Genomic DNA, 15,999 nt, shown 5'->3' with positions numbered 1-15,999 from the left:
TTGTAGGTTCTGAAAGTTAAGTGTTGGTTATCTAGACATTATTCATGTACTTAGGTTGGTGTGAGGTCTATTTTATGACTATAAAGGGAAGGCCTAATGTCTGTTTGTTGCAGAGCTGGCTGGAGGGAGAGGCCTGGGCAGAAGGCTCTCCATGGACTTTTTGGGTTTGTGGAATAAAACCGATACTTGAGGACCTCTGGTTGAGTACTTGGCTCATGGCTGGCTGGCACTGACTGTGTTTCCCTTTCTCTAATGCTTTAAGGGCTGTACTCCTTCCCCAGAGTAAGAGACACTGATTCACTGTATATTTTGTGGTGGTTATTGTGTTTCCTGTGGCAACCCTCCTGTGAATGAAATTTGTACAAAGGAGCTGTCTTTAACAGGAGCTTTAATTAAGCCCGTCACTTACATATGGAATTTCTGACAATCATTTGAACTATCCCATTAATTTAAATGATCTTATTTCTGTAGCAGTTGATACATTTACTAAAGAATCTATAACATAGATGCAAGTTTTGAAGCATGGTGCTTCAAGAACTAGAATTTTAGAATTTGAAGCTAATTGGGTGCTTCTCCTCCATCCTGTTCTTTTTCTCCTCTGACGGCAGTCACTCCTCTGCATTATGCCGTTACCCTTCTTTTTTAAAAATGGTTTTTACCCCCAGTATTCATATCCCTAAACAATGCCTTGTGCAGTTTTGTTTGGTTTTGAGTATAATAAAAATGGCCTCACATGGTACATAATCATCTGTGGCTTGCTGTTTATATTCAGCGGTTTTCTGAGATTTATCCATGTTTTTTGAATTTAGCTCACATTCATTTATTTCATCCCCACTGCTGGGTTAAGTGAGTATGTATGATTTATTTCATTCCAACATTTTGTCTATAGATTTTTTTGTTTGTTTTCTTGGTGGACAGATAGATGGTCTGTGAATAACGACGAAGCTAGTCAGTTGTCTTTGGGCGCTGGCCCGGCCCTCCAGTACATGGGTGAATAGACAGAAGAAAGCTGGTCATCCTGCTCTGATTTAAAGAGTTCTGTTAGCATTTCATCATTTATGGCTTCCTGATGTTTAGTTAATGAAGTTTTCTGTAAATTTTTAGTAGATATACTTGATCAGATTAAGTTTGCTTCTATTTCTAGTTTGGTAAGATTTATAAAAAGTCATACATAGGTTTTGAAGTTTCCAAACGTGTATTTTTTTCTGCATTAACTGAGATAACCTTGTATAATTCTTCATGAATATAAATGTGATGAATTATATTTCTGAATTTTGGAGGCTAGTACTTTGCATTTTTGGATCTAAGTTCACAACTGATGTTGGCCTAAATTTCCCTTCCTCACATTGTTTCTGAATGATCCTGTTATAGAAGTTGTAGAACCTCATGTCAAACATTTCTTTTTCTATTTTATAAAATAGGTTGCATAAGATTGGAATGATCTGTTCTTAGAGCAGTTTTTAGTTTTTCCTATAAATGCCTTCTGAAACCGGTGTGTTGTGTTTTGTTTTTAATTGGAAGGTTTTAACCACTCATTCAATTTCTTTAAGCATTTTGGAATTATTTTAGGATTGTTCAGGTTTTCTTGATTCAAATTTGATAAATTATATATTTTTCTAAGAATTTGAGGAATTCTAAGAATTTTTGATCACCAGAGTTGTGAAATTCATTGGCATGACCCTTCTTTTGAGGGTCATAATTCTTTCTGTTTTCTCTGCTCCAGATCAATCTTCAGTGTACTTAGTGTTATATGCATAGACACAGTATTAGCAGTAGTGGCAGTAAAAATACTCGTGTCACCCTTTACAGGTACCATTTTACTAGTGTCTCCTTACCACTGTAGCAGCTTTAAACACTGTTCCTCATCTGGTCATTCTTTTAAATGCCTCTTCTCTCTGGCTTCCCTTAAAACCTTTTTCTTAGTCTTTGGTGTTCTGTAGCTTTACCACAAAATGTCTAGTTGAAGATTTTTTTGTCTTGCTTGGTATCTGTGCATTCTCTGTATTTCTGGATTCAGATCCTTTATCATTTCTATAAAATGCTCAGGGGCTGTCTTCTCAAATGTTGACTCTTTCTGTCCTTCTGCTGTACTTCCCAGGATTCTTATTTAAACCTGCATCTGTTCTCCATGCCTCTCGAGCTGGCTTTCACCCTCTTCTCCTGCCTCCTTGTGTTGCATTCTGGGGAATGTCTTCACTTCTTCCATGCAGTGCCTGAAGTCCTTCATTTGGGGCTCATCTGCTGCTCCGCCATTCTTTGTGGTTTACATCTCAGTGATTTTTGGTCCCTGTTTTAACTTCCTTCAGTTCCATGTTCACACTTGGCCTGTTGCTTTTGATAGGCTCTTGATCCTTCTTCATTTTTTACCTCTTTTGTGTTCTTAAACATTTAACGTGTGATGTTTCTTATTCTGTATCTGATCATTCCAGTATCTAAAGTCTTCAATTTCCCTCAATATGCTGCTCTCACATGGCTTCTTTTCTTGCATGCTCTGAGATTTATTAGAATTTAGATTTAATCTCTTTTAATCCTGTGGGTTTTTTTGGAGGGTTTGTCTTTCTTTTGCGAGGAGGTTGGGCGTGTTCTTGGTTCGTACCACTTTGGTTCCATTTGAGGGTCCTGATTTATTAAGGAAAGCTCAGGTTCCGTTCCTCCAACTTACCATGTGATGGGAACTGGGGTTTATAGTGCACAGACCTCTAGAGATCCTACAGTGAAATTGGCATTCGTTCTCTGGCACCCTGAATTGTTTCTCTTGAGCTTGTTGCTTGCAGATCAGGTTTTGGCTCACTTTATTTCTGCCACCTTCCTTTTTCTTACTTCCTTTCCTACCATTTTCTAAGTCCTTTGTTAGTTTCCTGATGTCCTCTAAAGCCCAGGAATATTTTGAGAATTCCATTTGCTGTCACTAATTGCAAGTCTCGCCATGCAGCAGGAAAGCCCGTCAGCAACAGGCACTGTAGTTCTGTACCTCCCACAGAGGAGATTATAATACTCTTTCCTCGTGTCAGAACATCTAGATTAAGGAGGGAGTTATAATGGATACATTATCATCTACAGAGGATTATTTGCCTATATAATAGAACAATATGTATTATTCCAGACTTACTAAAAACTTTCATTTTGCATAGTAAATATGGATGAATAATGAACCAGCATTATTTTTGTTCATGCATGTGTTCTCTTTCTGTCTCTGGCTTTAGAAGGTAGGTTATAATTTGTATGGTTCGTTCTGAAAATTAAGTAACTTCATTGCTACTTTCTGTACATTGGTGCCATATAAAGCAATGGTTTATGAGGATTCAGAGGTAAATACTTACCAAGGTGTAAATAATTGGCAAAGGCTTCCTTTACAAGAAGTAGAATTATTAAGACATGTTAAATCCCAGAAGGGATATCATGTAAAGATAGCCTGTAAATATAAAGTGGATTGGAAGAAATCAGAGAGATGAGAGAGTTTGGAAGGAGCATGTGCAGGGAGACCTGCTACTGGTCCCTGTAAGTCAGGGGTGATCCGGAAGGAAAGCCTTGTTAAAGGAGGCAGTAGTATTTAGATGTAATGAGCTACTGGAGACCTCACGGTGCTCTGGTGAAGCAAGTGGCATGCAGTCAAGGCTGCCAACCCAGCTGAATTTGCGGCTTCAGGCAGGGCGCAAGCAGGCCTTTCTGTCTGCCTTTATCTCCAGCAGGATCCTTTCCTCCTTGAAGTTGATCTCTGGACACCTTTGCCTGTGGCTACATTATCTGTGCATCACTTTGAGTTTCTGTGGTTGCTGCGTCATGGGGATGTTAGTCACTTTTTTTTTTTTTTTTTTTTTTTTAACCGAGGTTCACTTATTAATTTTACTCTTCTCTTAAAAATATATTTCATCTCTCATTGCCATGTATTTCAAATGGTAGTGAGTAAGACCCACTGTGTGGGGGTGTGAGACCCCATAAAATGAATTTACACTGCCATCTTGACCACAATGGAAGTGTTGTGCATAGCTGCCCTGTGTCCTCCTTTCCTTCTGAAGTGCATTCTCCCATCCCAGTTTTTATCAATGGAAGACCAAGGTCTTTGTTGTTGTAGGTGACTTGTCCAAGATTGCACAGCTTTCAAGATTTAACCTCTGGTCTGATTATAGGACCCATTTTCTTAACTCAGTGCCATGTGGCCTACCATGTAGGAATCTTAATGCTCTCCTGCTTTCAAAGCTGTACTCCACAGGCCACGTCTACCAGTACGTATCTATTCTTGTCTCGTTCACTCATTTATTACGCACATTTACTGGATGCCAGCTACGTGTTTCAGGCCCTTTCTAGGTGCTGGAGATAGGGTGGTGGGCAAGTCAGACACAAGCCCCTGCCCTCATTGAGCATGTTCCATTTCCTACTACTGGAACATCCAGCAGTAATAGTGGACTTATGCCAGAAGTCTGGCAATCGCCTGAGTTCCAGAAAATTCTGAATGGCTCTTTGTAGAAGGGATACTTTGGTGGCAGCCCTGGAGGTAGCTCCCTGCACAGGGGAAAAGGAGGGCTGGTGTAGAAATGCCTGGTGAATGGGCTTCAAGGTCAAATAACTTTGAGAACCCTCTGTAGTCAGTAGTTAAGAGGTTGTTTTAATGGCATATCGGATTTGTTTTCAGCAGGTATGGTAAGACAGGAACACAGACATGAAAATGGTTGCCGTGAAGGGAGAGATGTTTATTGTACTCTCAGGAGTACCGTAGAAACAGGAGGCATGGCCTGCCAGCAGGGCTATGAAGAGAGAGCCAGAGAGCACACAGAGAGCAGGTGGAGAGGGGGGAATTGAAGGTGAGCATCTTTGTTTTGGTTTTTGAAGGAAGGAATGGGCAAGGCAAGGTAAGCAAGCTAAGCAGATTTAGGATTGGGTAGTTTGAATAAGTTTAGCAGGCTCTGGTTTGTAAAGAGGGCCCCTAGTGGTCTATCTAGTTCCTTGTCCCCAGGTGATTTAAGCAAGAGGATAGTGTCCCAAATTTGAGAGCCCATAAAAGGAGGTGGTTGCAGAAATGGGATTTTGGATTGGTTGGTTTGACTGTCAAAGGCATATTGGCAGGTACTGTATATCCGACTTGGCAAATCCTGGGAGGGGCAGTCCCTCTGAGATCAGCAAGGTCCCAGATGTCAGGGCATCAAGACTACAGAAAATGAGAGCATGTAGTTAATACAGAGATGTTGTTTCAAGCTGCCTGCCTTGTTATATGCCATTTCCCTTTGGTACAGAAATGCAGTCATTGGAGTTACTCATTTATGGTTAAGAAAATTCTAGAATTTGATAGCAAGGCCTTTCCTTTCTCCCACCCTCACCCAACTATAATATACATTGACAGGAGAGGTTTAATTTCAAGGCTTGCACGTGTTCTGATCTCACAATGCTACTTATTTATCTATTTTTCAAAGATCACAGAGTTGACATCGCAGATATATGGGATATTTGACTTCTAGATTCCTTAGGTGTAGATTTATCCAAATTACCTCACCAGATAAAGTAAGTCCTGTTTTTTCCTTCCTAGAGACCAGCATGGGTTCTTTGTAGGTTCTTACAGTGTGGCCGGAGCTGGGCTAATACTCTGAGCCCCTGAGGGGCCCCACATGTTTTCTTTCACATGTTGCTGAGGGTGTTGTTCTGTGGAAGTGCTCTCTCACACAGAGACTGCTTTGCTTACTGCCCCTTCACCTCTTGTTGCAGAGTTTGAGTCTTGCCTCTTGGTTTATGTAATTCTGTTTTTGGAGCCTGCCCTTTGCTCTCCTCATCCACTTGCTTTCCAGCTCTGTTCAGACCCACTGATTTCTTCTGGCAACTCCAGCTAGAGGTGCCCATTTTTTCCTGTGGACTTGTATGATACACTCCCGTGTGACCATTTCATTATTGCTGGATGTTCTCAGTTTTCCCTGAAGGTGGCTGTGCCTTAGCTTCCTAATGAAACTGTAAAGTTTCTGAGGCCAGAAACCACTAGGTATACTCCTTTGTAGTCCTCACAGTGATTTGCACCTGCTTCTATTTATTGCTGGATTAAAGCCTCTTAAATTCTCATCTTATCTCCAGTGGGGTTATTTGTTATTTTTATTTCAAAAACATTTCCCTTCCTCACTGAAAACTCTGGATAAAGGAAATAGGAAGAAGGTAGCTTTAGATCATATGTTGATTCTGCTGAGCTGTGAGACCTTGAGGTGAGTACATACCCTTTCTTTATTTTGGCTTCCATGTGTGTAAGGTGGAAGGATTGGGACTGGCTAGCCCTGAGGTCTCTTGCAGCTTTACCATCCCGCAATGCTACAGATCAGGAGTTCACAGGCAAGTCTTTTAGCATGAAATTTCATTTCATGCTTCTGTTTAGTTTTCCATATAAGATCGAGTTGATTCTGACTAGCCTTTGCAGATCTAAAATTCTCGGTTGCTTTTTCTCTAGGGCAGCTCTGTTCTGAAAATGTTAATGTTAATGTTCTCTGTCGGTGCTATCCAATTAAATAAGCATTAGCCACATGTGCTGTTCAGTGCTCAAAATATGACTGCTGTGACTGAAGTTTTAATTTTAAGTCATTTCATCTGATTTAAATTTTAAAATTAAATAGCCTCATGTGTGTAGTGGCTACTGATTGGACAGAGAAGCTTGATAGTCTATCAACAGAGCTTGTTACCTCATAAGTAAGACTTACTTATCTTTGTGAAAAACTTGGTTAAATCATCAGCACATTTGTGTTCTTGTACAGCAGGGAACTTAAGGCTCAGGCTTTTACTGACACAGTTTCCCTGGGCTTCTTCAGGCTTTGTTACCCCAGTGCCCTTGGCTGGAGGGAAGCATGGTTCCAAAGTGGCCTAATGCAAAAATGAAAAATAAAAAATGTGGAAAAGCCACACACAAATCTGTTCTACTCATCTCATGCTTGTCTTAGGATGAAAAGAATACTTTATATAATGGCCAAATGAAGCAGTACTTCATGTTTCCATCACACTCCCATCTTCCCTGCACTCAGTCCCCTCACCCAAAGAGAAAGAAAACACTTCGAATGTCATTTCAGGAAGAGGTATGCTGTGTCTCTTCCTCCCTTGCTTAGGTGGGGGAGATGCAGGTCGGAGAGGCTTGGGTTCTAGGGGCAGACCACAGCAGGTGAGTGCTGATGACCTGTGGGCTTCTTCAAGGGCACACAGAGGAAGGGGAGTAGACTATGGTCACTAGTGTTTGTTACTTCTTTACTATTGAAGATGAAGTTTGGTTGTTTGAAATTTACCGTAGGCATCCTACCTACCATCTCTCTTCCCTGTCTGTGTTGTGGAGGTAATGCTGGAGTGGAGGCAGTTCTCGTGCCTATGGAGTCTTGCTGGGTGTAGTTAGTTTGGGAATCCCAGCTGAATGGCAGTGGTTCTAGGGCTGCAGTGGAAGCTGTCTTATTTGAATGGAATTCAACACTGGTTCTCTTGTTCTTTATTGCTCCAAGTGAGCATATAGAGATAGTGGATTTAACCTCTAATTCTTTTTTTTTTTTTTTAAGATTTTATTTATTTATTTGTCAGAGAGAAAGCGCGAGTGAGAGTGAGCACAGGCAGACAGAGTGACAGGCAGAGTTAGAGGGAGAAGCAGGCTCCCTGCGGAGCAAGGAGCCCGATGTGGAACTCGATCCCAGGACGCTGGGATCATGACCTGAGCCGAAGGCAGCTGCTTAACCAACTGAGCCACCCAGGCGTCCCTAACCTCTAATTCTTTAGCTCAAAGTAGGAGGAAAGGATTTTTACTAGCTTTTCTGATACTAAGAACACAGCCGGACCCAGTGCCATGCCCAGAGTTGTGCAAAAGAAGGTGAAATGAATGGCTGGTTTTCACTCTCTGTATAGTTACTTTGTGTTTGCTATCAGTAATTGGAGTTTTGATATTTTTTCCCATATAGATGGGGAGCATTTATAACTTTTCACCCTTAATAGCATCACCGTACCTCAGATATTAATAAGAGAGAAACATTTCCTGTAGAAAAACTAGAATTATGAATATAGTAGGAATACAGATAATTCTCAGATGTTTGTTTCCATTTGTCCCCCCCCCATTTTCCTCCCACTTCATTTTTCTTCCCCCACCTTCTTTGTCCTTCTGTTGGTGGAACTGCGTATCTTTTCAAGCTCTTTGCAGATGAAAATGAGTCTGAAACCCATGCAAGCATTCAGTGGAATAGCTTGGGCAGAATAATAGACTAGCACATTGAGGGCAGGTATCCAGCAGGATGAAGTCACAATCCTTTTCCTTTCTTTATGTAATGGCTAACACTTTTTTTTTTTTTTTTTTTTTTTGGAGCAAAACTACATAGCAAGAGAGCAGAATTGTGGTTTTGCAATTACCTGGTTTCTACGCACCTGCTGTCCTTTGCTGTATTTGTCAGGACTTCTTTCAGACGGTCCAGTGTGTAAACATACTTCAGTGCTACTCCCTCCTTTTCATGCCGAGTGAAGGACTTCCTTCCACCAACCTCTCATGTTCGTACTGCTTTTTAATCTTTTTTTCCACAAGGACCACTTTACTGTTATTGAGTGGAGGAGGGATAAGAACAAACAAAATGAACAAGAAAAACAGATTCTTCTTAAATCCTTGGAATTTAAGCTCTTATTGAGGATTTCATATACTTGGATGCTTCCATGGATTTTTTTTTTTTTTCTTTTCAAAGAATGATGCTAACCTTGAATGCAGCTCCTGGGTCACTGCAATAATTCTGAATGACTGATTTAAATTGGAAAAAACAAACAAACAAACAAGCAAACAAATCTAGTTCACATTCCCTGGAGAACAGTTTTAAAAGAACTGAGCCAGTAGAGACACCCAGCTTCAATCCCTAAAGCTGTCCTGAATTCCAGGTGGTGAGCAAAATCAGTGCCACTGTTTATTCCGAACAGAATGTTAGGTCACTTTTTTGTGACATCAGGGGTATATTTTAATGTGTTATCTGCATTTTATATGATAAGAGAGGTATGTATGGAATTGTTCTGGCTTCACAGCATTAGTCATACTTGTTTATAGTATTGTTGATCGAGCCCTTGGTTGGGAAGAACTCCAGGTGACAGCAGTGTTGTTATGGTGTAGTGTGATCTGCTCCATGATAAATCTTGAGGCCCCTGTGCAGGGATCATAGTAGAGGCCCAGATGGCCCATCGTGCCCTTTACTCATTTGTCCCCCATGTTCCGGGCGGTAGGGAGTTAGCTCAGAAATCACTTCTCCGTTCTGTGCTCTATAATGGATACTGGGATAATAATCAAACATAGGGCCTAGGCCTTTCATTTCTACAGCCTATGGTGATACTGGTGTCTGCTTTGAATCATGAAATGTTTATGATCTGCAAATGAGAAGATGGAAACAAAATATCAACATCCAGTCCTTTCTAGGGATCCTTGGAATGCATTGCTTGAGGTTAAAATTTTATTATCTGACTATTGCATTTTAATAATTTGAATTAAACTACAAGTGTCTAAGTTGAAAGAAGCCATTTTCAATGGATGTTTTAACTTCTAAATTTACTATTTAAGAGTACAATTTTCTTTATGCCTTGCATCTTCTGGTGAGAAACTTGGGATTGACCCAACAGGATATACTGAATTATTCAATTCACCTTGGGGGAAGGGAAACTGGAGACATGTTTGTGGAAGTCTGAAATTACATTCTGGTGATTATCTGTTGTGGCCCAGATGCCCTGAGCTTCCTGGCACTCTGGCCTCTCTCACGCAGTGTGCTGCCTGACTCGTTGGTAACTGACACTCTCTGAACGGGCCCTCTGGAAGGCAGCATTAGCAAATGCTTCCAAGAACCCTTAAACGGCAGCTAGTAGAGATGGCATCAGAACTAAATATATGGAAAATTCACAGTAGCAGGTTGTATTTATTGTTAGAAGAGCAGGAGAGTTGTAAAGAGCTTTTTCTGTCCCTTTAAATTGATTTGTATTAGTGTGTTCACAGAATTTGGATGAGTTGGTTTCTTTTCTTTAATTTTTTAACTTTTTAAAAAAAAATTTGAATTTCTTTTCAGTGTACCAGAATTCATTGTTTATGTACCATATCCAGTGTCCCATGCAATACATGCCCTCCATAATACCCACCACTGGGCTCACCCAACCTCCTACTCCCACCCCTTCAAAACCCTCAGATTGTTTTTCAGAGTCCATAGTCTCTCATGCTTCATCTCCCCCTCAATTTTCCCTAACTCCCTTCTCTCCATTTCCCCATGTCCTTCGTGTTATTTCTTATGCTCCACAAATAAGTAAAACCATACGATAATTGACTCTTTCTGCTTGACTTATTTCACTCAGCATAATCTCTTCCAGTTTCTTTTTTTTGTAAATTCAGGACAGAGTTGTACCAAGGTATGCTGTAAATTTTCTCTGGCTTGTTTTGTTTGGATGTGTAGTGTGGTGTCTGTTTCAGTGACACCTAGTGTTTGATGTGCTTGTGACACAGGCCAGGTTGGAAGGAGAGTCTGCATGAGGTGCACCAGCTGTTCTTGCAGACCTTGGGCATTCGCTGAGTGAACATGGCCAAGTGGCCTGTCCTGAGTTGATTGCAGGTCTGTGACACTTTTTCTTCTTTTTAAAGTAGTTTATTTATAAATTTGAGAGAGAGAGAGGGGGGATAATCTGGATTGTTACTCATTAAAAATAATCTACTGCAATTTGATTTTTGTTAAAAAGATACTAGACTTTTGCATGATATCAAATTGAAAAAAAATAACCTCTTACAGTCAGTCTATCAAGGGCTTACAGTACCATGTTTTGGGATATTAGATCTTTAGTATAACGAAAATGGTATCCTATCTTTATCTGTCTGTTTTGATCGGTATTGGTAGTACTTTCTCCACTCCGTGGTTCTGTACATCTCATGCTGGTGCTCTTGAATACCCTCTTTTTCCCACTGCCTCAGCCTTTGTTCATTCTTCCCTCCTACTGGAGTATCCTGTTAACTAACTAGTCTTTTGTTCTTTGATCTTCTGCCTCTTCTTTCTCCCTCTCCACCTGGAATGCTCTTTGTATAATGTAACTCTTATTCCTTTGGCCTTTAAGATGAAGACTAAACTCCCTGCCAAGATGTTCAAGGCCTTTCCTGATCTGGTCTCTGCCTGCCGTTCCATCCCTTGTCACCCACCTTACTTTTGCTCCTACTGGCAACAAAGCGGCAGGGTTTTTTGTTTTTGTTTTTTTCTTGCTAACTGCTTCGTCTGCCTAAAATGTCCTCTGCTGCCTGGCTTACTTCTTTGTATTTTTCAGGATTCAGTTCAAAGGTGATCTTCCTTTGGAAGTGTGCCTTGTCTATACTCACTTCCTTGTGCCTGTACTGACATCCCTGCTGCTCTTGCCTTTCCCCTTCAGGCTGTCATTTTTAGAGCAGGAACAGGGTACTATGTTGCTTTATCTCTGATCCCTCCTATGGTACCTGGCACAAAAGAGGCACTTAAGAATATTTATTAATGAGTCAAATAAATAGTTGATTTAGAGGAAATTTGTTTTAATTACCTACACTACTACCAATTCAAATCCCCATCTATAGCTTAGTGATTTGTTGTACTCAGAGAGGGTTTGCTGTCATCAAATTTGCTTTTCTTTTCTTTGATATTGATTTCTTCCTTAAAAATCAACCTTTTAGGGTGCCTGGGTGGCTCAGTGGGTTAAAGCCTCTGCCTTCAGGTCATGATCTCAGGGTTCTGGGATTGAGCTCTACATCTGGCTCTCTGTTCAGCAGGGAGCCTGCTTCTGCCCCCTCTCTGTGCCTGCCTCTCTGCCTACTTGTGATCTCTCTCTCTGTCAAATAAATAAAGAAAAAATCTTTAAAAAAATCAACCTTTTATAAGCTTTTTCAGTTTAAACTTATTTTTATGTATTTCATTCTGGTGTTACAGAAAATTAAACTCTACAGATTTTTCTCTTTTTTAGCTTTGGCCATTTTTTGTTCTACAGCATTCACATTGTTGATAATTTTTAGTCTGTAATTAGAAGGTTGTTTTATTATTATTTTTTTACTTGATTGTTGCTCACAAGAATGTTTTAAAGTCCTTCATGTACTTCCATTGTTTTTTAGTTTAAACTCTCAAAGGTGGACATGAAGTGTATTGAGTTTACTCATGATTTGTGCACCTCCTACTTTGTGGGTTTCTTCCCATGGCTTAGAAAAATAACTTTTGGTATATTTTCATGAGTGCTAGAATCTACGAAGTGAAATCTTGTTTCTCCACATATATATTAAGCTACTGTTAATTGTATTCAAAGATGCTATATTGCAATGTATGCCCTCTTTTATCTGTCAAGGATAGAGTGCATTAAAGTATTCTATGATAAATGTTTTTCCCCTCAGTTAACTGCATTTCTTTTATTTTTGTGTACTTTTTGTTTTATTTTCATCCTGTGTTATTGGTTGCCTAAATGTTTGTCTTATCACTATATTGTGAATTACACTTTTAATCTAATTGAAATATTCCCTTTGTCCCTCTTAACGCCTTTTCACTTGATATTGATACTACTTTGCTGTGTGTTTGTGCCGATGCATGCCTGATATGTCATATTCTGTACTTTATTGTTAATCTTTCTGTATTTGAAAGACATTTCTGACTGACCTGGTCTCTGGTGGAGGAACTTAACCTGTTCGTGTATATGATTTTTTGTGTGTGATAATCAATATTCTTGGTTTTTCTTCTACTCTTGTTTTTTGGGGGAGAAGTCACTTTCACTTTATGGAATATACTTTGTGATTTGGAAAATATACTTTCTGTTTTCTATCATTCCAATAATTATCTTTATTAATATTTTTAGACCGCAAATTTATTTATTTATTTTTAATTTAAATTTGACTAGCCAACATAAAGTACATCATTAGTTGTTTTTTTTTTTTTTTTTTAAGATTTTACTTATTTATTTGACAGACAGGGATCACAGTAGGCAGAGAGGAGGCAGAGAGAGAGGGGAAGAAGTCTCCCTGCTGAGCAGAGAGCCTGATGCCGGGCTCGATCCCAGGACCCTGAAATCATGACCCAAGCCTAAGGCAGAGGCTTAACCCACTGAGGCACCCAGGTGCCCCACATCATTATTTTTTGATGTAGTGTTCAGTCATTCATTAATTGCATATAATACCCAGTGTTCATGGTATCATGTGCCCTCCTTAATGCCCATCACCCAAATACCCCATCCCCTTATCACCATTCCTTTCCATAACCCTCAGTTTGTTTCCCAGCGTTAAGAGTATCTCATGGTTTGTCTTCTTCTCTGATTTCTTCCCATTCAGTTTTTTCTCCATTCCCCTATGATTCTCTGTATTATTAATAATTATCTTTAAATCAGCAAAATACCATTCAAATCTTTTTCTTCTAATTATTCATATCAAGAGTAAAGCAGTACTTGATGATAACCCCATCCTTTTACTTTCATCCCATATATTTTTTGTACTTCTCACTACTCAGCTATTTTAAGTATTTTATATCTAGATTGTTTTATTATAATATTTTTAGAATGTTACTTCTCTTAGGTTAATCATTTTGAGGATATACTGTAGTTTTTATAATCATATTAACTCCTATTCTATAAATATAGCTCACTTTTACAGTGTTTATACCCTGCAGCTTTGGTTTTGGATTAACTAATCTCTGTATTTGCTGGTATATAAATTTGCTTCATATGTTGAGGAAGGCAGATATGTGGCTGGTATAACTCCAGCTCTAGAATATCTTTATTTTAGCTTCAGACAAATACATCAGACTATATACTTTCTGAATCATAATCTTTTTTTTTTTTCTTAAAATTCTGAATTTTGTTTGCTTTTTAAACAGCTGTAGTTTACGCTAGCTATCTTTATGATGTACTGGATTCTTACATAAGCACCTGGTCTACTTTGGAACTTCTCTTCTCCATATAGGTGGTATTCTGTTGCCCATTCTACTTGGCTTGGCCTACAGTGAGCCATTGACCACACTGTCTTCTGGAGCTTAATGTTGCAGAGAAGACGACTATGAGCCTGATTTTTGTTCCTTCATAGATATTCTGCTTTTGTAGATTTGTGTAGGATTTTTAGTTAGACATAGAAAGTACAACGTTAGACATGCTCTTTCTAGATATTTATCTCCATTCAACCTATTTAGTTCCAGGGAGGTCTTGTGATGCACAGGGTTACAGTAGAGAACTCTGTAGGACTCTAGATTCATGCTTTCCATTTTTCATCTCCATGTAATATTTTCTGCTTTCAGCATGTGACTTATTTGTGTGTCACCATTTTCTTTATTTTCTTAGATCGTAAAAAAGATTCAGTGTCTTCTTGGATCTTTTAAGAGCATGGCTCAGAAATTCTAAAAAAAAATTACCCTATTTCAGCAAATCTCTTTCAGAAAGTGGAATCTCCATTTTTGTCTAGGACGGTCCCCTCCTTTGCTACATATTCTGGATATGTTCTGCTTTCATGCGAGGAGCACTAACCCCCCCACCCCTCATGACTCCTTGCAATTTCGTGTGTGCTTTAAGCAGTACTTTCTCTGTGTGGTTTTGTTGTAAATGGGATCCTTCACCCCTGCTAGATTTTAATTGCTTAATGTGGTTTTCAACATTTTAGTATTGGTTGATTTCTACAATATAGGAGGGAGAAATTAGATGTCCATCCATTTTTATTACGTTCCGTATTTCCTTTAGATGTCTTTGTCTTATATTTTAGTCTCTCTTTTGAAATATTTTCATTTATTCACTTTTACCTTAAACAAGAAAAGTATTGCCTCTCAAGTGATGATCCTAATCAAGCATTAAGGTTTTCTGTAATGTTTGGAAGCACAATTCCACACTCAGTTATCTTTATCATGTACCTACTTGCCAGTTTCTGTGTTTCCACCGTGTTAGAGTGTGGGCGCCTTTCTTCAAATGAGGCATTCATTACCTGTGTGTCTACCTATAAATGTGAACTAAACTTAGAATCCTATTGTCTTACTCTTCTTCATTTCTTACTCATTCCTCTCTTTGTGCATGAAGTGTTTGTTAGGAAACATGATGTGTCAGGCAATGTTCTTAAGACTGGGGATACAGGATAGCTAACAGAGGGTTCCTTCTCTCAAGAAATCCAGCACCTAACAGTGGGGTAGGCCCTGTGTCCCTCTAGCTGAGAGAAGCATGCTGGGGAGGAGTGTGGTGAGAGGTATGGTTGAAGTGGGCCCTTCTGAAGAGGTAATGGTTAAGTTGGGTCTTAAAGACTGGAGAGGATGTAACAATATGGAGCTGTGCTTTCCTTGCTCAGGAATGGCATGGCTAGTGATCAGATAGATAATGTACTGTTCTGGATGGGATTACCATATATGAAGAGAAATATACCCTTTTTAGCTAAAAATGTAGTCATCTTCTACTTAACATGATGCAGTTCCTTCTGTTAGCTCATTTCTCTGAAATTTTAGGTTCTCAAGTAAGTGTTGACACTTACTTCAATGCAGTGTTCAGTGCAGGTATTTTGTCCACACTGGATGGTTAAGTCATTGTTAGTAAGAGATGCCTGGCTAGGCTCATGACTGCGGAAGAACAAGGTGCCCTCTCTCTCTGTCTTCCTGGAAGCATCCATGCTTCCAGCCTCCTCCTCCCATGAATTTCTTCGAAACCAGACTGTCCTTGTGGCCCAGGTTCTCCTAGCATTCCCTTTAAACCCACTGCCCAGTTGTCAGAATGTTTCTGACCTTTTATTACTCAAAAGATCAAGTAACTATGACCTTTACTGTTCTTTTAAACCAAACTCCCTATTTTTTCCCTAGTCAGCACTTCCTTTACCTCACACCCTGTGTCATGTAGCTAGTTTCAGGGAAAGTTGCATCCTGTGTTCCCTGCTTCTGGACAGAACACGTTTCGTTGGCCATTGTTTTGCTAGATCACCTCACATGAGTTAGGATGGGATCTTGTCCTCATTCTTCGTCCTTCCTTTATAAGTGAAATTAAAATCAAGTGTGAATCAACTGGGATATGTTGCGATCATCTGGTAATAATGTGGGGAAAAAAGGTTTCTCACATGAATTAAACAAAGATCAGCAG

General features: G+C 39.5%; 1 protein-coding gene across 9 annotated transcripts in view; it reads left to right on the top strand.

Moving 5' to 3' along the window:
* Window positions 1-15,999, top strand: part of RALGAPA2 (Ral GTPase activating protein catalytic subunit alpha 2) — a 324,605-nt gene that overhangs the window by 31,253 nt on the left and 277,353 nt on the right. The window contains exon 2 of one of the 9 annotated variants that reach the window (XM_032351554.1): window positions 10,433-10,538. The exons of the other annotated variants lie outside the window; for them this stretch is intronic. The gene's annotated coding sequence lies outside the window, so the exon portion shown is untranslated. The remainder of the gene's footprint in view (window positions 1-10,432; window positions 10,539-15,999) is intronic. 9 annotated transcript variants of the gene reach the window in all.

This window comes from Mustela erminea, chromosome 7 (assembly GCF_009829155.1).
Source record: "Mustela erminea isolate mMusErm1 chromosome 7, mMusErm1.Pri, whole genome shotgun sequence".
NCBI lineage: Eukaryota > Metazoa > Chordata > Mammalia > Carnivora > Mustelidae > Mustela > Mustela erminea.
This window is presented reverse-complemented; position numbering and strand designations above follow the sequence as displayed.